The sequence below is a fragment of the Podarcis filfolensis genome (genome assembly GCF_964270895.1).
Source record: "Podarcis filfolensis genome assembly, chromosome: 3".
Taxonomy (NCBI): Eukaryota; Metazoa; Chordata; class Lepidosauria; order Squamata; family Lacertidae; genus Podarcis; species Podarcis filfolensis.
In genome coordinates this window covers 71037308-71063587 of record NC_139606.1, presented here as the reverse complement: position 1 = coordinate 71063587, position 26280 = coordinate 71037308, and the positions used below count along the sequence as shown (strand labels likewise).

General features: G+C 39.0%; 1 protein-coding gene and 1 long non-coding RNA gene across 3 annotated transcripts in view; one reads left to right on the top strand and one right to left on the bottom strand.

Moving 5' to 3' along the window:
* LOC310759089 overlaps positions 1–6722 on the top strand; it is a 37492-nt gene extending 30770 nt beyond the window's left edge. Inside the window, exon 3 of the long non-coding RNA XR_014546206.1 lies at positions 6248–6722. This is a non-coding gene — a long non-coding RNA (uncharacterized lncRNA). The remainder of the gene's footprint in view (positions 1–6247) is intronic.
* PACRG (parkin coregulated) overlaps positions 1–26280 on the bottom strand; it is a 223206-nt gene that overhangs the window by 49705 nt on the left and 147221 nt on the right. The gene's annotated exons all lie outside the window — the stretch shown is intronic.

Below are 26280 nucleotides of genomic sequence, written 5' to 3'. Positions count from 1 at the left end.
CATTGTGGCACTGATACTATAGACAACTGTTTGGATCTAGATGAAAGTTAATTGATTTTTCTGGGCACTGCCACCTGGCAGAGTCATCTCATTTCCTGATTTAAGGCAAAATATTATGCACACCTCAGATAATGTGAATGTGTTCATCTAATAAAAGGAACAAAGAAGAAGGCAGGACGAGGGGAAACCCTCATAAGGGATCATTTCCAATATTTTACTTTGATGGTACCAAATGTTAAAGACTGTTCAAAACCCAAAGGAGATGCTCATGCAATTAATTCATTTATCCAAACAAGTGTTTCCTTGTTAGGACAAAAAAGGCATTTAGTCAACTATTCATACCACTGATGTGAATGGGACAATTGGATTTTCAATAAACCATTAACAAAAACAATACTCATTTCAGCTGCAGCTTGCAATTCATGACTGAGTTGCATTTAAATGTTAGTGCAGGTCTGAATTCATGGGAACACAAAGAAAAACAATTCCCTGTAATATATTAAACTAAAAAAAGAAAAGACACAATAAAAAAATAATTTTCTCTCTTGTAGCCTGAAAACACTTAGCATTAAATGATACAACTCAGTAATCTGTTAAGGATTCTAAAGATGGCATGCCTTAATACATATTCAAATTTTCTGGTTACTTTATTAAATGAGTCTGTTGAGATAACATTCCATTGGCAATACTAATTTTCTGTATTTGTAAATGTTTTATGTTTAAACCATAGGGGAATTTGACACTGCCGTATCTGTTTGAGCATGATAGCAAAACTGTATCCTTCACTTCCTTTCCCTTCCTTGGACAGGCAAGACATTTCACAGCAAGGTAAAGGTAATTAGAATTTATAGGTCATGAAAATAAATGTCACAGAGATTGTATTCACAGCATTTTCCTGGATATGTCTCAAACTGCAATCCTATACACATGGATTATGAACCACTGAATTCAATGGAACTTACTTCTGAGCAGATTCAGTATTCTGCTGTCAGATACTTTTCCTCAGCTGCACCAATACACATGCAAGCAATGTTCAAATATATAAACATTCCACGTGTAGTGATTTGCATTAGTTCCACATAATCTGTAGCAGCATTAATTAATAGAGTGCATAGTGCTTCTACATCTGTTAGCCATTAGTCTTTACTCTAATTTATTAAATCCTTATAATTTACTTCAACCAGTCACAAGGACAGGCAATGAATCAGTGATTGGATCAGGATGACAAAATAGTAGATGGCAAATAATTTTTTATTTTTTTTAAAAAAAGAATTGTTGACAAAATAACTTTTGACAAATTAACTTTTACTGTGTTTTGCTGGCTGAGATAATGTGGGCCACCACTATTAACCCAGGTCTTAATATGTCACACTTGTCATTACGCCTTTGGTATGCCACAAATGCTCATTGACATGGCTTTCGAGGAACACAGCAATTAGAATATTATGATCTAATTCCACCTGGGTAAATTTAAACAATAGTAAAACATTGTGATTGTTTTTAATGTAGTAACTTTGGCTAAATACTGTATGTAGGACTGAAATAACTTCCAACTTTATTTACCGTATTTCTCCGTGTATAACATGCCCCCGTGTATAACACGACCCCGTGTATAACACGACCTCAAAGTTGTTGAGCTTTTTTCAGGGGAGGATGCTGAAAATCACTAACCCGACTGACATGCACTGACAATCGCTCCTGTTGCCTAAGCCAACAGCAGCAGGCAATCACACACCCAGTTGCCGCAGCTGCAGCCAATCCAAAGCAGCCCTTGCAGCAGCCACAAATCACCGCTGACAACCTCCTGCTTGTGGCTGCAACCAATCACCCGTCTGTCCCACCCCCCATGCACTATCCATGTATAAGACGACCCCTGTTTTTTAACATTAGTTTAGAGTAAAAAAACAACCCTCATCTTATACATGGAAAAGTACGGTATATTTCTCTCATTTATATGCAATATAAAAATCCAAATCTCTCCCCCACTAACCACTGGCAGGACTTTACAGGGTGGCAAGGCCACCACCACATCTGCAGCCTTCCTGTTCATGGTGGCTAGAGTAGAAAGTGGGAAGACAGTAATACTGCCATGCCAGCCTGGAGCTGGCACAGCGATAAGGCACCATGCAATCTCATTAAAGCAGTGAGACTTGCTTGAGATGCAACAGATCTGAATCCACTGCAGCCCCACCTCATCCCTGGGAGGCCATGATCCACAGCTTCCTTCTGGCTACCAATGGCAGGCATCTTGTCTCAGTGCTTCTGCCTGCACGTTGGGTGGGTGGAAGTGAGAGGCCAGCCACCAGCTTAGGCACCTCCATTCACTTCAACATTTTAAACAGAAACATTCACAAGATGTTAAAATCCCCAAACTATACTTGCAATATAAACTATATAGTGTTCAATTATATTCTAGTATTTGGGGGGAAAGAAGTGACTGCTACCAGCTTACAATGATGGTTTACACCCCCCAACAAGTAGGAGCATTTCATCTGGAACTATAGAAAAGAAATGCTAGCTTCCACAGCTGTTTATGAAAGTATCTGTGGCATGTCCCCTCTTCCTGAACGCTTGGAAGATGTTCGGAATTTTAATCAGACATACAATGCATTTGTCTTCAAACTAAAAGTGGAAGTAATCATTCCTTCTACAAGTTAACTTGGGTTAGTCAAGGGAATGTCAGTCTGGATGTGAAATGGGACAACTCAAAAGGAAGGCAGTGGGGTCTTGAGGTATGCAGGAGTACCGTATATAAGTTTGTAAAATCAAAAGTTTGTAAGTTTGTAAATCACAAGAAAAGCAACATTTTATTTATTTTTTCAGCCTCATCTCCCAACAAGTAAATTGTTAACAATCTCACCTGACTGTTTTCCTGTTAAGCAAAAATGTTTAAAAGCACTTTGCACAGTAATAGTGCAAGGGAGAAGACTGTTGTTCTTGATAATCATAAAAACAGCAGCAGCAACCTAGCTGAAAATGTATTAGATTGTAACCACAAACATAAAACAAGTAGATAGTGAGCTCGTTTACTCCCAAGTAAGCATGCTTAGGCTAAGATTACATGTTTGGGCAGCAATTCTCACCTTTCACTCTAGCAACCTCATCCTGCATAATGGTGGGGCCAGCACTGTTGCAGCTTAACAATGGCATTGGTTAATAACATCTGAACAAATATTTGATATACAAATAGTTTGAATATCTAGGGCTACCCACTTATCTGGGCATATATCCCAAGGAACATAGTGGGATTTCTGTCCAAGCTACATTTCAGAGTACAAAAGTATTGAACAAGTTCCCTTTGTTGCTTGAAGTTACTTTACCAGAAAACCACATACAATTAGAAAAGAAACCCTCTAGCTTCCCTTCCCCCTCCTAAACAATAATAAGAGCATTCCAGGAATACTCCAGATAATTTTCTGTCTAAATGAGGATTACTGCACTCTTGGGATTTTTATTTCTCTTAATTCCACTGAGTGCTCCACGGCTATTTCAGTATTAAGGAGTCATAGTTCTACCAACCCAGTTCCCCCACAGTCAACAGCTCTAGTTACAGGTAGGTAGCCGTAGTCAAAATAATAATAATAATAAAAATCCTTCCAGTAGCACCTTAGAGACCAACTAAGTTTGTTATTGGCATGAGCTTTCATGTGCATTCACACTTCTGAAGAATCTGAAGAAGTGTGCATGCACATGAAAGCTCATACCAATAACAAACTTAGTTGGTCTCTAAGGTGCTACTGGAAGGACAGTCAACAGCTTGCAGCTGACATAATAATATATCTGCTTTGGGTTCAAAGGGTGGGACTGTATTTTGTACGTCAGGTGCATAATAGAATTAAGTATCACAGACTCTATAGAGATCGGCCTGCATAAGGGAATGAGCTCCCCTCCTCCTCCTCAAGAGGCTTTCCCTAGGATTGGGGAAACTGACTGAATTGGGGTGGATGTGGTAACAGGGCTTGATGGGAAAGGAGAGACTGTAGAAAATTGGATGTAAGCACCCTCTGCAAGCCAAGCTCTAGCTCATGGAAAGAGTCTCCACCTGATTTCCTGTGTTCAGCACAGCCCCTTGAACCCCTGGAGAACCCTTTTGGGGGCTGCTAGTGCTGCTGGGGGGAGAATTTTGTGGAAAAGTTTATGCATCCAACTCATAAAGTGTTGTTAGTGATTTCAAATGGAGTGAAGTTTACATTCCTTGATTTATGAGCCCTGGTCCTGATAAAGCCATGTAACTGTGTAGTTTTATGATGTATTCATATATCACTTCTCCCTTACAATGGAACTCATTCTATTGCCATCCAACACAGAAAAATAAAAGAAATTGCATACGTGTCCTGTGTACTGCTCCTAATTTACACTTCAACCAAAATTCTCATTGAAAATCACAGCACTGAATTCCTTGCCTTGCAAAGTGTACCTATCTCTGACTATTCCTATTTCTAGTTACAGATAGGTAGCCGTGTTGGTCTGCCATAGTCAAAACAAAATTTTTTTTTTCCTTCCAGTAGCACCTTAAAGACCAACTAAGTTAGTTCTTGGTATGAGCTTTATTCCTATTTCTGACTATTCCCATTTCTGTTTCCTTCACCTCAGTTTGAACTTCTGATCATCTCCTTCAGTCATTTCAGCTTCTATCCAGTTTCAATATTTTTTTTGGGGGGGGGGCGGGAAATGTTGTGGTATGGTTCTCATTGAGCAGTACCATCTCAATATGCACATGAGGGATTATATGAATACAGGCCTCATGTCAAAATTTCTCTACATGCTGAAATCTTCCATGTCAGGAAGATGTCCATCTGAATGTGCAATGTGGAGTGCTACTAGCCTAGGCAACAGTGGCACAAAGCTTTCGAAATGTTTGAATGGGCTCCAACTGGTAATTTGCTATGTGCATTCTGTAATTGAAAAAAGAAAGACAGTATAATTTCTGTCTTTCACTGAAATAAAGCATGTGAAGCTTCTGTAGCCAGGAGCGCTTATGCCCAGCAATGCCTGGTTCATCAGAAACAGCTATTTCTCAGTCCATACACAGTTCAAGCTACAGTAGTGTGTGACATAGTAACCTCTTGCTTAGACTACTACAATGCACGCGATATGAGGCTGTCCTTGAAGTCAGGTTGAATGCTGTAAACTAATGCAGAATGTAGCAGCCAGGTTGTTAGCTGGTGCCACAAACAGGATTGCGAGTCACCAAATCTCAAAGCTCTAAACTAGTTGGCTGTTTGCTATCAGGTCCAATCTAAGGTGTTGGATTTATAAAGCTCTATGGAGCTTAGGGCCTGAGTGTTAGAAAGAGTGTCTCTCCAATTACCTGCCAGCCCAGATGGCAAGATCTGCTGAAGAGGTTTTGCTTGTAGCTCCAACAACAACTGAAGTCCTCTGTGTGACAGCACAAAGCAGAACCTTCCCTGCTTCGGCACTCCAGATGTGGAATACCTTCCCATTGAAATGGCTTTCCTTCATGTTAACTTTTATTCAGATGTTCAGTTTAAGATAAGATCTCTGTCTGATGTACAGAGATAACTGAATTTAAAACTGGAATTTTTCCTGATGCCTGTCGTTTTATTATGTTTACAATTTTTATTGTTTTTATGACGGTGGGTGATATTGTCGTGTGTATTTAGGTGAGTTGTTTGGGAACCTTTGGGTTGATGCATGGGTTGCAGTGGCCACATTTAATGGAAACAAGTTCCACTGATAACCATTTTTTAAAAAAGTTTGGGATATTATCAAAGCAGTTTGCTATGTAACACGTGTGTCTGTGATGCACATAATAACCAGCAAACCTGCATTGGGTCCATGCATGCCCTAATATGCACAAGATGATGCATACTGACAGGTCAAAGAGGCTTAGATGAGTAGCATGACACAGCAGGGCAAAAGATGCAGAAGGCTCTTTTTGCATGCAGATCTCCCTTACTGTAGCTTTTGGCAGAATGGCCAATATGCACAGGTCTGGTGTGTTACTATGATTATTATAGAAAGAACCACAAAGAAAAAGAAGAAATGAAATAAAAGCATGATGCAAACCCTGACTTACATGAAAAGAATACCAAAATACTTTTGGTCAGGTCTGGGAGAAAAATAATATATATTAATCCAGCACAATTCAATACATTTGAACTTCCTGTGAGAACTGATGTTCCTTTTGTTTGAAAAGCAAAGACAGCCATGAATAATGCCTAAGAGAAAAATTGGACCAGAAATAAATGGCTTTTTAACATGTGACCTTTGATCTCAATTCCAGTTCCCCAGAGGCCATCTTTGCATTCTTCTCAAGTATTGTTCTCTCAGATGACTAATGTGGATAAAAGGACTGAAGGAGGAACCTCTGCTTCAGCATAGGACCTTACAAGGATTTTTGATGCTGGAGAAGTCAAAGGTGGCATCTGTCTGAATATCCATTTTAAATTAATACAATGGAGGTCACTAGTAGCGACTCTTGGAACGAGTGAGTGAGCTACACAACTGAACACCTAATTTAATCAAGGCAATTGTTAGAGGAAGTACTTGATCTTCACCAATCCATTAATTTTATTTCAGTGAACAGCACAATGTATTTCAAATCAAAACACTAAATAGTAAGTTGTTTGTTTGGTTTTCCCTGGTGAACTTATGGTATTGGTCAAAATGTGAAATATGTTGGAATCTTAGTATGTAACAGATATTTGATTCCTGACGGAGCTGTTTTTAATAAAGCAAATACATGTAGATAATACATATTACAGGGAAGCTTGTTTCTGTGAATTAAATATAATATAATATTTCTTACATCACATTATTCCTTGAAAAGCTTAGATGCTAATAATTGTTTATTGATGCTAAAGCACTGATCAAGTTCAGACCCAAAATAGGCCTCAGTAATGTAATATAATAATCAATAAAAATTAATACCTTATAAATGTAACAGTTCAATGCTAATTCTCCCAAGCACTCAGTTCCACAGTCTTGCTATGCTAGAAGAACCCAAGGAATCTCTTGTACAGAAAGGGCAGTGCAAAACAATGAAACTCTTTAGTACCAGACTCTGCAGTGCCTTCTATTTACATTTAAGACAAGCAATATAAATTTGGTTAGTGATGGCATGCCGTAGGAGCAGGACACCTAGAAACTATAAAACTCTACTCTGCCATTTCAGTGGCATTACAGACAAAGATGCTTACATAACTGTTTAGGAACAGGGGCGAAGTTGGAAAAGAAGAATGACTTAAATGTTTATTCCCACATAGATTGATACTGAAAGGTATGAAAAAACTTCAAAAGATTTCCAGGTATTAAAAATAGCTCATCAGGGGAAGGGATCCCTAAATAACAACAAATTTATACAGGTATGTATAATAAATATATTTGACCATAAGCTGAAAAAAATAAAATCCAGAGTGAACAGCACTTGTATAGAAATGTCATACATAGATTTGTCTGGACCCTAGGTCATGCCCAAAGCTATGTCTTAGATCAAATGGTACCATATATGAGTGGAAAGGCATTTCTGCTTTCATAAGGGGAATTAATTTCCCCAAACACCCATAGTTGCAGCCCCTCATGCAGCATCAAATGCATTCCAGACTTACAATCCCCTGAAGAGGGGGCTGTATCCAGAGCAAAGAAAGATATATTCTATGAGGTTAATTTATGGTTCGCAGGATCTAACACCATAGTGTGACAAACAGGAAGCAGAAGAAAAGAATGTAGAAATTATGTAAACAATACTGAACTGAGGAAAGAATGACATGGAAATATATTCTTGGTCTCTCTAATGAAGAATTTTCAACAAAAATCACAGTGACTGACAAGCCTGATTTATGTAATTTGAAACTGATATGAAATGTAATATTCATTTAGAATATGCATAATGTTTAGTATATCTTAAGCCATGAAATAAAACACTTCTTAAAACATAACTGGTTGATATTAATTTTGCTTTTGTACTTGCACACATACTCTAGTACATACCAATTTATCAATTTACTCATAAATCGCAAATGAATGAAATATTGACAGTGAAGATCTGCCTATTTTATTGTACTGATAAAATTTCACAATGATTATTAGTGTTAAACACAATCAGGTATTAGAAGTTGCTAAATGGCTACAGAAGTATCCTATGGAATGAAAGCTAAACAGAGCACTGCAATTATTTAAAAACCTTGTGAACTTGTTTTCTCAAACCTGCCATTAGCTGCAACTAATGGCTGATTCCTTCCAACTCAGCATTGCTTTTTAAGTCTCACATGGTAACAATGGCTCATTACACGCCTCCATCAGCAAACTCACCAGTGTCCTTGAGAACAATGAAGGTTATCAGAGGAATATGCACAAATCCTAGTCACACACCCTTATTTAGTCAATGAATGCAAGACGTGTTTGTGTATGGATTATGTTCAACTGGCACTTCTATTTGTAGCCACACAAAGAGGCAGCTTGCATTTCCAGCCATTATATTTTTTTCTAAACAGAGCCAAAGATCAGGGAAAGAAATTAGCCTGTCTTACTAATGAGGGTATGGATTGCTGACAGGTTAACGCAACCACTTCTAAGAGAAAATAGATAATCTTAAAACAGCAAATGCAAACTCTCAGCCTATTTTTGGTCGCTTTATCATAGCAGTGTAATGTTAACTTTTAAAAGAGGTTGCTACAATGCAATATGATGTATTTCAAAGAATAGTTTGTTGCAACAAAGTTTTCCTCAGCTTTACTGAAATACTTCTGGCACAATTATAAATACACCTACAAATATTCTCAGTTTCAGAGAAGATGCTTACTGTATAGAATATTGAAAATAAATGGAAAAAACTTAGGCTTTGTGCATTAATCTCTTCCACTAACCATTTCATGGAGTATCATGATGAACCTCTGGGTGAATTTTCCTTGAAAAATATTTTCCATTCCCAACATATTACAAGGATAGAATGAAGGAAGTCGACTTCCTCCTAATCTAGCCAACACACAAAAACAAAGAAACTCTGAAGTGAGTGTGAAAAAGATTAAATCACAGAACTGAACATTATTCTTATAACTAGCATCTGAATTGCCATGATCTCTGAGAAATACATTGCCATTATTGAGCATGTAGGTCCATGTTATTTTTAGTAATTTAGAGAGGCAAGTTAGGCTGCTAATGTAATTCTAGATAGCACAACTGAATTCCACACTGTCCTCATGCTTCAAATCACACTAAGATTACCGTTGCGGGAGACTGCAAAGGTCTGAAGGGTGCTGAAAAAGATACAAAGTGGTATGGAAGAATCTCACTGACGTTATGCTCAGGGCTGTACAGACAGAGCATTCCATTCTTGTTCTATTGTTACCCCTGAATGTTCTACAGATGGCAGGAAACCAGGGCTGGCTGAGAGCATGTGATCATCTAAAAAACGCTTCAAACAGACATGCCCTTGGGGCTAAGAAGATGAGTGAATGCTGGCCACTTACTTTGCTGGACTCTAGAGACTATCCAGATGACAGTTTCATTGTGCTGATACTAACTTGGCAGACTTCAAGGTAGGTGAGGACATATCCCCCAGACAGTAATACAGTCCAGATATTTGCAGGAGGTAGGGGCAGGGGACATGCCAACTTAACCACTCGGGCACCTTGGCTGGAGGAAAAAATGGGCACCTCCAAAGGTCATGACATAGTTGTGCATCATACATAATCAGTACATCCTACACATAACTTTGCATGCTTCTTAACACTATTAGTACTTCATAAAATTGATACACCGCTTCATTGTAAAAAAAAACCCCATATTATATGAATTATATGAAAAGGGATAGACCTGTTCCATTCCAGTTCAAGCTATAATGTTTATTTGATATTGTCAGGAAATGGAGCAGGGAAGTAATTGCACTTTAATTATGAATAAACAAGCAGTGACAAGGCTTTGCTTGTATTCCTCACATCAAAACTGAGCCTATGTAGCTCCCCTCTTAATTGCTCACTCCAGAAGTTGTAACTATGGTGCACTAATGAATTTATTAGCATTTCCATGGTATGAAAAATAACAATATATTTAATTGGAGTAGCCTGCCAGTTGCAGCATATAATGCTTAGACTAAAGGCACAACATTTTAAAATGCTGTGCTAATTCCCAAAACACAGTAAATAATACCCAGCATTTATATATGGTGTGTGTTTTTAGTGTTCACATACATTATCTCAGTAATCCTCACAACAGTATTATTAGTTTTGACATATCTCAATTTTGGGCTGAGCTTTTATGGTTTTTGTGTAGTCCGGCAAGGCAAAAATTGTCAACTTTTTGAAATTTCAAACCTTTTAACTCACAAATGGGATGAGATAAAAATTAAATTTTTAATTTAATTGAAGTTGAAATTGAAATTTTAGATTTAAACAGTTTTGATCATTCCACAAGTGTACAACATATTAAACAAAATTGGATGACATGAGGTAAAAAGGTTGGCTCACTTGATATGAAATGACCCTAATATTGAATGAAGTTCAAATCCCAGCTCAACTGTAAAGCTCTGTGAATGACCTTCAGCCAGACACAGGTAATGATAAATTTCCTGCAGAAGGTGCATATAAATAGAAGACAAAGGAGCCTAGTCCTCATGGTAGAGGCTACCCAGTGCTGAATAGAGAACACGAATAGTTCAATTTACCAAGTGGTTTTTCTTCAAATTTATTGACAACAGCTACTAATGGCATAAAAAAAAAATCTCTAGGGATCACTGACGGCAATCCATCATGCACTCTAAAAGCTACCCATGTGCTGCCATAGAGTGCTGGATTTCTGCAAAAGATTTCCATGTAGCTATAAAATGTTAAAATAAGATACCTGTTGACTGTGCATCTAAATGGTTTTACATGGATGAATTATTTCAGCTAATGTCAGCAGTAATTTACTTCAATGGTTTGATTCAATATTCTTCTTTTTTCCGCCTTGCAGTTGTAAAGCACCACAAATGTCAAAACCAGAGAAGAGAGTTCTACTTATTGGGATTAGCCTAAGAGCTTGAGGCACCATTATATGATTTAAGTGACATGTGGAATTCTAATATTGAAATTATTCTGCAGAGGGATCTTTAAATATTGCTTGAAAAGTATCATTTTTTGTTTTCCTTGATTACATGCAAATGCTTGCGGAGCTCCAAGAGGGTGTTGTGAGGGGCACAGAGAAAATGTCACAAATCTTCCAGTCACAGACAGCCTTTGTGTGCAGTTTAATCAGAAATGACATATTGGGAAATTACATAAAACATAACTTGAACAAATAGCGCACACAGCCTCATTCAGCCATAACCTATAATAACCCTTCAACTTGGGGGGGGGGGGATCAAGCCCAGGCTTTGAACAAGAAGATGCCACTCCTGTTAAGTTTAAATTGGGCTTTGATTCAGAAGTAAGCCAAATCAGAGATCAGAAACACACTTTGGCATGCCAGAGCATAGCGGCAATATTGCACAGACAAACTCTGTGTATCACATAGAGCTGGTTCACACTGGCTTCAGAAGCACAGGCCCCTGCAGTCTTTCCTTGGGGCTACCATTTAGCTTTTCAGATAGAGCAGACCTAGCATGAACTAGCCCTCTGTGTGAACTCTGCATTCCTAAGTACAGCCTTTCAACAGGACTATGAATCCTGTGTGATATATAGTATTTTACAGCGCCGTGATTTTTAAACGATTGCGAGCCACTCTGAGTAGATCATAGGCACAAGAAAGGCAGGATAGAAATCTCTCTAACTAAATAAAAAAATTGGGGCAACAGGTTCTATATGCACATACAACAATTCTGCAGAGGGTCGTCTGTTCCCCTAAAATATCAAACCAATCACTGCACTCCGTAGGCAAGGGCCTCTTGCAATTATAATCTCGTTAGGAGGCCCATTCCATATGATGTAGGAATCAGGACTTTAGCATGATGGTAAAGACTTTGGAACTTGTTCCTGTTATGTATCAGACTACTGCTGTCTGTCTCTATTATCATTTCATTGCCTATTGAAGACTTTCCTTTTCAATCAGTTCTTTTAAATGGAGATTTTCATTTCAGCTTGTACCTGTATTGGACTTGATATTGTTCTTCATATATGTTTTTGTTGTTGATATCTTTATTCTTCAATTGCTTTGCCATGTTTTATGGGAAGCAATTTGTAAATGAAATGAATGAAACACCAGACGGCATATCAGGGGACAAATGAGGATGGGGCTTGCACAATGATCTGAAGCACATGGACAACATAAACTAGCCCCAGCAATGTCACTCAGCAATTCTACCATCAAGCTCAACAACACATTAATGAATTAGAAATAATCTGCTAGGTATGGTTCCCATAATGCTTTTAGAACAAGCCTACACAACTTGTAACCCACCAAACTGAGCATAGCTTATCAATATACAGCCATTCGACCCCCTACACTACAAAGACATTCCTAAAGAATAAGTCCCTAATACACTGGAAAAGAAAATGCTTGACTTCACTTCTTAAGTCTACTTAGGAAGGAAGGCACTAGTATACTTCTAGTTATGGAAAGTATTTTTATTTGCTCTTCTCATTTGATTAGCATATGAAGGTACAGTGACTGTGTGAATGCTTCAGAGTGCCTTCTTACTAAGGCAATTGCATCAGATCACATCAATCTTCATCATTCTGACATAATAGATCTTAGCATCTCCTGACATATTCAACATGCTCATGATTAAAGTGGCTTTGAAAGAGGCAGAAGACTGGCACCTTTTTGAAGATTTTATTGTTTACTGACAGTAGAACCTTCTGACAATCCCTGATTTGTTTCATAATTAGAAAGCAAATCAAGGACTCAAGTGAGGAAGTGATATCTCTTGTTTTTGTACCTTCTGTTCTTTGATTGCCACAGTACACTGCTGGTGGGCTTCATGCAGCTTAGTGGTTCACAAGTAGTGCAGGCTTGTGGTAGAAGATGAATGACCTTTCAACTTGCTGTCAAAGGTTAAGCCATAACTATACATGCCATCTTCTGAAAACAGGGTTATTTCCCCTGTGTTACATTTGCATCTGCAGGTAAACATCTGTTATTGATTTAAAAAACTTCCACTGATGCAAAAGAATAATAGGTACCTCCTCCCTATAAAGTCTGCAACTTGCAAACTCCAGGACAATGTGATTATCATGTCATATGGAAGCCACAGCTTTAAAGACAAGTGGAGAAAGTAAACAGGACCCATTCAGGGTTCTAGATTCCTACCAAAGAGAAATCCACAGAGATGGGAAACACAGCTAAAGCTTCAGTGGCAATGTGCTAAGAGGTGAGCTCGTCTATATCCTGTGATTATTTTCCTGGACCATGCTGTCAAAACACAGGAACATATGGGGAAATCTGTTACACAGCTGTTGTCTCCCAAGAAACATTTATGTCAAATTTAAAGTAAGCTTAGATGGTAAAGAGTGGAAGGCTTTGCCAATAACAAACACTAAGAGATCAGTGGTTTTATCAAGCATCCAAGGCAACGATCATGTACAGAGCTAGATGGAAACAAAGACAGTAATATACGATAACCAGCCAGAGCAAATGGCACAACACTTGAAAATTACATTGCAATCATGCAACAAAGCAACATGACACGCAGCACATGAAGCTGACATCTGAAAGTGAATCATAAACAGTCAAGAGATAGGTACTCTAGTGCATCATTAAAATATCCAGTGGGGGAAATGGATTGCATTTCTGATTGATGCAACTATTTGATGCAATTTTGTCAGCAAATCTTGCATGTTTGTTTCCTAGGTTTCTTACATAAAAGTATTGTTTTATTATTTTTGTTCAATCACATAGTGTAGTTACATTTGGGCAATGCAAGGCACATACTCTGTCACAAAGTGAGCCAAAAGAAAATCATACTATTCAAAGTTGGAATTGGAATTAACTCTTCATTAGCAAAAACATGATCTTCACAGACTTCATGAACACAGCAGCTCATTCCTGGTGGTCTTCCTCCATGGAAATAAGTTGCTTATATTTTTATAAGCAACATTCCAAAGAGGTTGTCGCTATGCTGATATATCTTTCAATGAGATATCTAGGTCCAATGCAAAATTTATTCTTTTTTTCAAAATATATTTTATTAGTTTTAAAATGAATTAAAACAAACAGTAGTAGACAAAATAGTATGTGCAATTTTTATTCTTATGTGAACTAATGATCTCAACAAAAAATCTCATCAAAACCCTGTGGGTTTTTTCCTTGCATGGTCAAACTATGCCTTAACTACCCAAAATGTAATTACATAATAATGAATGCTAAATCCTTTTTGCTTATATCAAATGTCTGATTTGCATGAATATACACATATAAATTCTACCCAGAGCCCAGCACCAGTAATTTCTAGTCCCGTGTGCTTTTGGAAACAATTCAGTTGAAATCCTAGGGATTACTCATTTGCTAAGGATGATCAAGATTTTGCTTCTGGGTAAAGATCTAGGCCAAATGGGCTAGACCCTAAAAAATAAAATAAAAATCTAGCTCTATTTATAATCATCATATTCTGACATCTCTTGCTAGGAATTCTTTCATGACTTAATCTACAAAACTTTTAAAAATGGATTAATGCCTATGGGGGGAAATATTGATATGGTGTTCATGAAGTCTCAGAGGAAAAATGCATTGCTTTTAAAATGCAGCATAGTGATAACCAACATCTATGCAATGAGATGCAATAAATAAGGATTAAAATGTTACTTTCCAATGTGGTCATTAGGAGTTTTAGAGCAAGGTATCATTGGTACACTGGTGATACCCAGGTCCTTCTCTCTGCAACATCTTAACTGAAGAAGCCAGAGACCATCTTGGCTGTGAGTCCTGCAGTACCTGCCCCCTGCCTTGCAGGCCTTTTCCCACTTGGCCTGGGAGGGTGAGGTCCTGACTGACTCCAGATACGAAAGCAGAAACTGCAGAAGAGGCCAGAGACCATTTTGGCTGTCTCTTAGTACAGGTAATCGAGGCTGAGCTTCCACAGCCACCAGCCACCATAAACCAGGATTGGCAGGATTGGCAGCAGCAGCAGCAAATACATTCTATGCTTATGATAATCTCATTCACCTGTTAATTATGCTGCTGTAAATATGTCATTATGCTGTTGTAAATTTTATATTTGACTTCCTTTGTGTTTCTAACTTCTTTTTGCTGTTTTTATTGTACATTGTCTTGAGATGACTATGCAGAAGAATAAATAAATCAATAACTACAACTCCAAACGGCAATTGCCTTATATTTGCTATTGGGACAGGGAGAGAGAGAACATAAGAAGATCCTGCTGGACCGAGCCAATGGCCCATCTAGTGCAGCATCCTGTTTTCATAGTGGCCAACCAGATGCCTATGGGAAATTCACAAGCAGGTTTGCAAGCACAAGAGCACTCTCCCCTCATTAGTTTCCAGCAACTAGCATTCAGAAGCATTTCTGCTTCCAACGGTGGAGGCAGAGCTTGGCCAACATTGCTAGTAGCCTGCAACATGGCTAGTAGCTGACAGCCCCCTCTTCCATGATTTTATCTAATCCTCTTTTAAAGCCATCTTCGTAGGTGACTGCCTCCTGTGGGAGTGAGTTCCATAGTTTAATTATGGGCTGCATGATGAAGTACTTTATCTGTCCTGAATCTTCCAACATTCAGCTTCATTCAATGTCTACAGGTTCTAGGGAGGGCACTTTTCTCTATCCACTGTCTCCATGCCATGCATACTTCTAGAAACTGTTAGCATGTAAACAATGCAAATAGAGTTTTTCAAAGCAGAATGAATATCTCTGGGACATTTGCTGCTAAATCTGATTGTCTGCCAAAGCAGCACATACATGTTTAGGTTGGGAAGTGCCAGCACAGCCTCACAAAATATGGCATTATAGCAGTGCTGCAGGCAGAAGCGCCAGTGCAAATGTTTATATTTGAGGCCTTGATAAGCCAAGAGAGAGAGAGCCAAATGGCTCTTCATTCAGTGTGTCTTTTCCCAGAACAATAGTAAATTAATCTGGGCTGTGTAGCAGGAACTGCAGCAGAATGAGGGAATAGAAAGAAAGAATGCTTCTCTTACATTATTTTATTTTGTGAGTTATATAGATGTTTACTTGAGATTTATAAAAGTAATAGAGAGAAGACCTCTATGAAAGTCATCTATGCATATTTCCAGAAACTGGTGAACATGAAGTTAGAAGAGAGTTGAAGACACTGGCAGCTGAAGACTGAGCCCTTACGCTAAAGTAGATGTTACATGGAATTCCATGTTACTTTGCACCTGGTTTTTTAAAAAACCCAAACCAGCTTCATAGACTATAAGGCTGAGCAAGAGGAATAATGGGGCAGGGATGGGGAGGAGAGGACTACTTAACCCCTTTCCCTCCACAGAAATGAATGGCAGCCATTTATTTCTGTGAGACGGTATAAAAGGAAAATTATATACTTAGGGACACCATTTGGGCAAGGGCTAAGCCTGCCGCCTGCCCCTGGTGACCCCAGCCATCGAGAACAAAACCTACTCCTGTCTTGATAGCTCATTCTGGATTGGGTTTCTTGGTCATGTTACAGTGCAATGAAATGTTAGGGAACTGACTAGATAGAGGGCAAACATCACAGCCATCTGGACCAATAACAGTTACCAGAGCCAAATAGCATAATGTCACCTTTTAGATAGGATAACAAACATGTTATTTCTGGTCAGGCCTTTTGTTTATGACCTCAGATAAAAAAAGGCAAATGATACAATGAAGGTTGCTCTTGCCTGTTTGGAATACAAAAGAAGAAATCAAACAAAGAGGACTATATAATCTGGAGAGAAAACAAGAACTGTAGAAGGTTGTGAATATTTTGAACATTGTGTTTAAGGAATGAAGAGAGGATGTTCCGTTTAAAGACTATTTACTAATTTACTGTCAGGGAACTGCCATCGGAACTAGAGGAGGAGGCGAGGCTCCACAGCGATGCTGGAGAGGGGCCAAGCAGGGAGAGAGGCAGGTCTCCGGCTGGGGAAGAAAATCAGCGCAACACCAGGGATAGAGAGGGGCCGATGGGGGAAGCAGAGAGGAGGCTCCAGGACTCTTCGCAGGAGACCAGCGAGGAGAGCACAGGTCCTCTGCTGCCCACACCCACCCTGCGCAGAAGACTTCCGTGCAGGGAAAGTAGGCGGCGACTTGGCGTCAAAGAACTTCTTTGCTGGAAGAGGTTCAAGAAACGTCCACTGACGGATTCTGCTAGCGACTGAACAGCCACGGAGTGGATGGCTGTCCAGACAGAAACAGTTTAACCAGGCAACCTAGCCCAGAGCGGTGGTAACTTACGCACAAGCAACCCCTAAAGCCATTACATTTACTGTTTTACCACTGATTACATACTCGTACTCTGAAATGGAAATATCCACACGTTACTTCACAATTTAATGTGAGAAAGCTACATAGCTTATGGCAACTTTGTTGGCAATAATAATCTTGTTGTTAAATTCGCACAATGTGATCTCTGTCTACAATACATGCTGTTCTCAGGTTTGCTCAAAACTGAAACTCATGGACATTGTGCACTTTGTGAAAGGGACAGCCCTTTTGTTTTGAAACTCAATATAGTATGTCTTTCTTACTTAATGTTAGGAAGGAAATGCAAAACATCCATTGTTATTATTTCTTAGATTCCTTACCCACCCTTCACCATGAAGTTTCTGAGTGAGTTATAATTTAAAAATACAATATTAAAATCAGTTAAAACAAATTACCATCAAAAGAATAGGAAGAATCCTAAAATGTATGGTACAGTCACTGAGTGCTAACCTTACTGAGGCTCAGTTTATCTTTAATATCCATGTGTCTGTTCTCTTACTTGTTCCCATCTTTTATTCCCATGCTGGATTTAAACCCCCCCAATCCATGTCTCCTCATCTTGCTTTTGTTTAACCTCCTCTTCCCCACCCAAATCCCCACCCACAGCATCCTGCAAACATGCTGAAGGAAATAATGATTGGGAAAGGTCAAATTTTCATCCCTGTGAGCTATAAATAGAGCTACAAACTTGGTGAAATACAAGGCCATTCTGATAATGCTAATAAAGGAAAGTGACAGATCCAATGGGTAAATACAATAAATCTTGGGCAAGATCAAGACAAAAAAAAAATTTTTTTGTCTTGACTATGGCAGACCAACACGGCTACCTATCTGTATCTTGGGCAAGATGCCATCCTTACCAAACAGTGTCCTATAATAATAAAACACTGTCAAAGCGGTCACCAACTTCAGTTGGCTACAAGAAAAAATAAAATACCTTTCATGCATTTTGTAGTTTGTCCCATGTACTCAGGGGTGTAGCAGGGGGGCAGAGGGCTCTGGCTCTGGCACAGGTTTATGAGGGGGCAAATGTGGGAGCAAGCAGACGCCCCCACAGCAGGCTCCCTCACTGATGCCAGAGCTGCAGAGAGGCAGTCCAAGATGCAGCCAGGCCAGGCCTTTGTAGCTGGTGTGGCGGGCTCTGTTCACCCTCTGTGCCCCGCCCTTGGCATGTGCCCCCCAGTGCGTGTTTGCCCACCCATATAGAGCACTGGCTAAGACCAGGTTGGTGTAGTGAGTCTTTGGCACAAGTACCTCTAACTTGATAAAGACCTCTTTTGACCATCACTCCTACTGCAGTGTGTATGGAATAAGGTGTTACTAATGAGATGTTACAACAAACAAACAAAAAACAAACCCCTTATCTCCTCCTCTCCTCCGTAGCTTCCAGGTATATTGACTGTATAATCTGATGTACTAACAATGTGAGGTTCTTCCACTGATCTCATGCTTTACTGAAAAGAGTTATTTTGGGAGGGTGGGGTGCATGGTGTCAAGTCAAGTGTTGAGCATCCCAATATATTATGGGGAGATATGGAGAAAGATGTGGGGCTTCATTTTTTGGAAACAACTCCATGTTGTTCAGTAACAAGTTCTGACCACAATGCTGTGTGCTTGAGAGTGGAATCTTGTTATGAAGTGTAGTATCACAACAATAAATCTTTTAGTGCCACAAATCTTTGTTGTTTTATATAGTAGATTAACTTGGCTTTACTCCAGAAGTTGAAATAGGACAGTTTTTCAGCAAGTGCCTCAGAGAGATTTGAAGATCCAGTTACAGGGAAGGCTTCCTATTAGATGTTATTTTATCAGCAAACAACTGATATACAAGTCAACAGAAATGTCTTGTGAAAGAGATTAACATTATTTCTGCTATTTTATTTTAAAAAGGAAGTTTGTGACTGAGGCTGCAATCCTAAACTCACAATGAGCACATGTAACACATGTTTGAGTACAGATACAGCAATTCACATTATCATTTTTTCAAATTGCTATCATCCAGGGAATGTGACTGTATATCTAAGAATGGCTGTTTACAGAAACTCCACAAGGTCAAATCATTTGTAGCAGGAAAATCTAGATCAGCTGACAATCTTAAATAAGGAGGACCTACATGCTGCATGTAACAATTTGCCAAATGCCTGTCTTTCCCTGGGGGAAAAGCAGCTTTGGAGGGGGGAAATTCAGAGCATGCGGGGGGGGGGAGTCCCCTCTTCACACATCCATGAGTGTTTTACCTCAACATTTTTTAAGCCATTCAATTCCTATTGTTGTTTGGATATTTAGTCCTTTGCTAGTTTGCCACTCCTCTGTTTCAGATCTGCCCCACTCGCTGAGTTCCAAATTAACCCTCACAGTTGACCAGTTTTGAACCCTTCAAAGGTACAGACGTAGCTTGGAAAGCTACTTGGAATGTAGAAACTGCAGGTGCAGAAAAAGTGAAGAACATCACTTCTCTGCTCCAAACTGTCCCCTTGTTCAGCTTATGTTACACGCACTTGTCTATTCCTTGTAGTTCTGTCTTTACCAAAGGCTGTTAGCCTCTAAGAGGTCCCATGCTAGAATATTTTGTTTTAGATGGATGCTGTTTTCAGGGATGTCAGCAGAGGAAGGAAGGGCAGTGGAGTAAAAAAGCTGTAATGTGTACTGTTTGTATCTAAAGTATAGTCAAGTCTTAAATTTAAAAGTTTTATATACACAGTACCCCAATCTCCAGCAAAATTGCCATCAATCAACCATTTTAAAGATGACAGAAATGTTTTACAAAGTCTAAAAGCGTAGTTTTGACTAAAGCAAGCCAGTACTTTCTTCACAAAAGGGCTATGTTATACAAAAAGGTACATTGTGTTTAGTGTTTCACCAGAGGAAGAAACACAGCTAGTCCCACATTCTCAGCTATGTGTTGCTGTGATTATAGTTCTGAAACAATAGATACTGTGTCAGTGGAAAGCAAAACAAACAATAGGCCTATTAAACAAAATATCAGTAGGAAGAACACACAAATTAGTCAACAAGGGAGTTGGATTAATTCTTTGGATTCTTCCAGTGATAATATTCCAGGGCTCAAAAGAAAGGATGTTTTGTTTATCCCTGCTCCCCCCATCTCACAGAGTATGTGCTTCTGCCTCTCCCTTTTCATCATTGAGGAATTTCTGTCTGCCTGCACCTGGCCTGACCAGCAGTCAGCTGGGTTCTGAAGATCACTGCGTACTATTTTACTCTCACTTACCATTCAGTCTCTTTCCCAACAGCTGCAGGAGCTATACTGTCCCTTTGATCTGGAAGGCAAGCCTGTAATCTCTATTGCCAGCATCAAATAATATCAGCCTGCCTTAGCAACTTAAAATTGCCAGTTGTTCCACCAGCCAAGAAAGTGGAGAACTCAAGATAGCGCTCAGGCAAAGGAACCCCAAATTGGAGCTTTGCTCCCAATCCTCAGGATTAATAAATTTAGCAATTTGTGCAATCTACTACATTGCCCTCTAGCTGTTTAAATTAAAAGGCAGCAAGAAACAAGATGTAAATAGTTGTTACAGGGCTAATACCAAGCTCTATATAATAGTAAGTGGATACAGTTCTGTATCCACTTACATAGGAGTAAGCTCCATTGAACTCAGCGGGACTTGATCTGAATAGTCATGTGCAGGATTACACAATAGGGTATTATTTATTGACAGTAAAATACAATACTATAAACAGCTCTACAAATACTATGAGCCCTCAACAACCTAGAAAACAAACCCAGGGAAAATTACATACTCTGTTCTCAATAAATCAGTTCATTCCCCAAAATATCTCACAGAATATAATTTCAAATAATAAGCTAAAAACATGGGTAAAAGGTGGAGATGGAAAAACTGATATGACAAAGAAGAATTAAGAGAACTCTGCACTCAAACTTTGAAAGATTGGAAGGGCTTAACACGCACACACACACACCCCGCTGCATTCTCAATATGCCTCATCAGTTAACCAAATAGAGATATTTTAATATAGAAAATGAGTAATTTTAAAAGAATAGAGTACATGCAATCTGCAAAAGGGATGCAACTCTGAATACATGTTAAAAGAACATTAAAAAACTTGTTACTATAGGGGTTGCTGCATAAATCTACACAAACAGCAAATTCACTATGTGTCACAAATTCAATGTGTCACTAAAATGTTTAGAAATATCCAAAAGCATACCATATACTTTTTAATTTCTACTCTTTTTCAGTGACTTAATTGCTGAGATATCAAAAGGATATTTAAATTAGCAGGGCATAAGCACATAACCATAGCCAAACTATGGTTTGGCTTGTGCTTGTGACTAGTTGAATGCTTCACAGAGTGTAAGCCGTTTAAAAATAGATTAATCAATGCACAATCCTAATGTGTTCAGTAAGTCTTTGCCTATTAAAACCATTGCTGCCCATCAAGGCATAACCTAGTGCTAGATACTGTTGCAGTCCAAGAATTTATTGCACAATTCTATCCTTGTAAAATTTCTCTCGTGGGCATTCATTGCTTCTTTTACAATGTAAAAACACTCCCCAGAGTGTTGATTGCTTCCACAATGTAACCAAATTGCTCTTCATCTTGTCAGAACTTAATTGGTTTTCAATAGCTTAAATCCTCAGAACTGTGAGTGGTGTTTTGGGAGTTGTTTGCTTTTTGCAGGATGGGAGTTCACCACACTCCTCCTCCTTGCCTTGGTCCCCAATGCCCCTTGAAAAGCCAATTCTGAGACTCAGGGGATCCTCCGGAATGGTGTGGGATATGTCATGGGTGGCTGCAGATGGAGGAGACATCAGGAATCATGGATTCCTGCCTTTCACTTGTACTAGATGCTTTTGGATGTCTGCTGTGATGAGGCTGGAGTAGATGCTTGGGCTGCTTGCCTCCCCATATATGTCAGCTCTTTGTAATCTAGCCCAGGTCTACTGAAGGAGTACAGATGGAAAGGAAAGAACAGGGGTGTAGGGGGACAATTTCTGCTTCATAAGAAAAAGAAGAGTGTGGAAGGAAAGGACAGGTTGTGTATACGTAGGTGGAAGCGGGGAGGGAGAAACTGTCCTTAAACATATCCAGTGATGACTTGGGACATTATAATTTTAATTTCTCAGTTCCTTGCCAGATAAACAGAGTAGGAGGTATGGCAATGGGGCTGAAGATGAAAGCAGGGACATGAAAGGCTCTGCAGAACCGGCAGCGATGGTGGCTTAATAATTGGACGAAAGGTGAAAAGGGTGCTTAGTAATTGCAGTGTATGGGAGGAGGAAGATGCAGAAGGTTACCATGGGGTTGGTTTGTGTGCAAAGGGATTGCAGAAAGGGAAGGGGAGAACATAGGGGTGAAGGTGAAAAGAGCTTCAAAATGGGACTGCAGAATAGAAGCAGCAGCTTCAGAAATGAGATCTGGGAAGGTGAAAAGTGAGCTTAGTAGTTGCATGGTGTGAAAAGGAAGGGGAATCTCTAGAAGATTAAAGTGGGAGAAATAGCCGGGCTGGTGTGTGGAGTGAGCAGGGATACAGCCCTTAGAATTCTGTTAACTTTCTTTTCTTCTTGAACAGTTACAGACTTGTAACAAACTTCTGCAGCCAGACCATACCTCTGAATTGCGTCTCCAGGAGCTGGCTTCCTAGGTCACAGCTGTTTCTCTTAAAGGGCCCTGTACCAGATACTTAGTTGATGATGCACACATTACAGCACCCAATAGGAATTATGATACAGAACACTAAGTTTTGATTGTCACTATTATTGCTTACTATCTAGGAAGCCATCTTATACACAGTGAAACCAATCACCCATCTAGCTCAGAATGATCTACACCTAGTAGAAGTGGCTCATTTCAAGCAGGAGTTTTCTGAGCCCTACCTGGAGATTCCAGGAACCTGAATCTTGGGCCTTCTGTTTGCAAAGCTAATAATCCACCCCTGAGCTACAGTCTGTCACCTTAAAATTTCATATCCAGAATGGACCAATGAGTATATGAAGCTGTTTAGAGGAATCATTAGAATTAGAGTTAGGTTTCATCATTTTGTAATTTGTTAAATCCAAGATGGAGCACCTATTACCAACTTTAGCTATATGACTGTGCCCCCTCCTGGAGGATAAGGATCTGGTCAGTGTCGTACATGGTATCTTCTCAGACTGACTACCAGGCTATTCTAATGAAATAAAACTTAACTGAGTACTCTGATTACAACACTCTTATATTTTAGAAAAGGGACACCTCAATACTTTCATTAGTTATTTCTAGGATAACTGTGGCCTCTTCAGAATCAATATAATAGTATTTTACATAAGAAAATGATTCATTAAAAAACCACCACAAATTATTTATTCTCTCAAATATTTCATTTTACAGGAATTCGGTTTTCATAACCCTTGCAAAGTCCCACTTGAAATGACTTTTCACCTGGCAGATTGCAACTCTTGATTGGGAAACCTGATAAACATTTTTAAAGGCTGGATTTAAAAGCAAATGATAAAATACTGTAACACTGAAATGCAACATTTAAGCTTGTCGTGAGAATTAAAATACAAATCATTTTGTTTCCTCATACATTTCAATAATACCATCTTTCCTTTAAGAGACCCATCTATTTTTTTCCTAATGATTATGAGCTAGCAGGACAACTCTAATGATTATATTCTAGAGGTGACTCAGTTCTGTATTTGAAGCTGCATCTTAAGACTCATAGTTGGTCTTATCACTGAGAAGCATTAAAAAGAAAAAGGAAAAGAGATGAGGGTGGGAAAATGGTTAACAGAAACAAAAACAAAAAAAGAACCTGATTACTGACCTTACCATTAAGAATGCATAGCTAGATTCTGAAAAATGTCCCCCACTGCTTTAATATTATTCCATATCCAATAAGATTTTCTGGTTCCTAAAGATATTTTAGAACTAATTCCTGGCATAAATGGGTGGTTGGATGAGCAGGAACAAAAGTTGACCTTGACTATAAAGGTGTTCTGGGATAAAAACAGATTGAAATACTATTTTCAAAATATTAAAGACTAAGAACCCTAATGCATTGAAATATATCTGTTCTGTGCATGTTTTGAAACGTGGACAAAATGCAGGAGAATGCAGAAAAATATGCTTATTCTGAATAGTAGATTCCACTAATCTTAGGAAATTACGACAAAATCAGCATGGTGCAGAGATGTACAAAGCTCCTTCTTATATCAAGAGTAATATTAAATACAATAAATAAGAATGCAATGTGAGAGATATACTGTATTAGTACAACGGATAGTCTGAAGGCTGTCGACAACCACCACTGCCCCAAAAAGGATCCACAGCGCTAAAAGGTTTGGGCCTTGCTTATAATTTATTTTACGCTGTGCCCCATCCTGTTATCAGTACTGCTGAAGTCCAGGGTATAAATTACTTTAAGTAAATAATAACTAATACACAAAATCACAAATGAGCAGCGTACAAAATATTGGGGGGGGCTTCATTAATGAACACATTCTCAAATGATGCATGCTTCACAGATTTCAGTTTCTGCACAAAACAAACTTTTAAAATACAAATCAAAAATATCTGTTTATGAATCTATATCTTACAGAAGGGAGTAATTACCTACTAAATTGTATCTCCCATCAACATTAATTTCTTTTCAGTTCAACTTACTGCCTTTGCTTACACAAAATTAAACAAGAAGAGGAACTCAGTTTGATAGCTAAAATTTGTTTTGATTACAAAGAGGTAGCAGAATTATAATTCATCAACCTAACATACCTCTGCATAAATCTTTAGTGCCATAGTTAGGAATCTGTTTCAGACATAAGTTTGAAAGTGACTTCAACCAAAGAAATGAAACAGGTGTGGGGGTAGGCATAATAATGTTATTAAGAATTTTAAAATATACAGTGGTACCTCGGGTTAAGAACTTAATTCGTGCTGGAGGTCCGTTCTTAACCTGAAACTGTTCTTAACCTGAAGCACCATTTTAGCTAATGGGGCCTCTCGCTGCTGCCACGCCGCCGGAGCACAATTTCTGTTCTTATCCTAAAGCAAAGTTCTTAACCCAAGGTACTATTTCTGGGTTCGCGGAGTCTGTAACCAGAAGCGTCTGTAACCCGAGGTACCACTGTATATAAGAATGTTATTCATTCTACTATCCTCATCTTGTTAATCTAGCTTTGTCCATACAAAACCAGTGCAATTAAGTGGCAGGAGTACTGGGCTGGCTCTTGATGCTCTGGCTCCCAGTCTCAAACAAAGACTCAGACTCTTGGCTTGGGAAATCATAAAATCAGTATACAGATCTCAACATCAGCTCCAAGTACAGGATACAAGGTTCAATGATTCATAAGCGGGGTTCTAGGACACATGACTTGGTGTAAGCAAACACACTGTGCCAAAACTTGACATGAACCTTCTACTCTGTTTAAGGAGTATGGTGGGACCAGTCAGTCATGTGGTTCTTGTCCCAAGCAAGGAGGCTGTGCTTGGAAGCAAGCACTCCTACAGGGGATCACGCTGGTGCAGACAGCAGAGCACCTTTGATGACAGCAGCTGAGTCTCTCCATCCACCTCCACCACAGCAGGTTTCACCAGCTAGCCAGTTGCCTCTTTGGCTACCGAGAACTTTCATACATACATATACACATCATTTTATTTGTATGCCACTTTTCCATAGTTCAAACCATGCTCAAGGCGGTTTAGAACACGAAGAAGAAAAAATACAATATTACAACATAATTAGTCATAAACATTAATGGAAACATCAAAAAACACACAACCAAACTGAACAATTTCCACCTAAAGCATAATAAGATCCCATTCCTTGGTATCTACATCAACGTGCACTTATTCCAGACACTACCCCATGAACAAATGAGATGTCTGTGCTACATACCAACATTCTTCTCCATATTATTTTTTCAGCTTGTTAATCCAAGTTGGCTTTGAACCCTGCAGGCATGTCTGTTAATACTTGATTTCTACAAATGAAATCTAGCACGTTCAGCAGGTTTATCAGGGTTC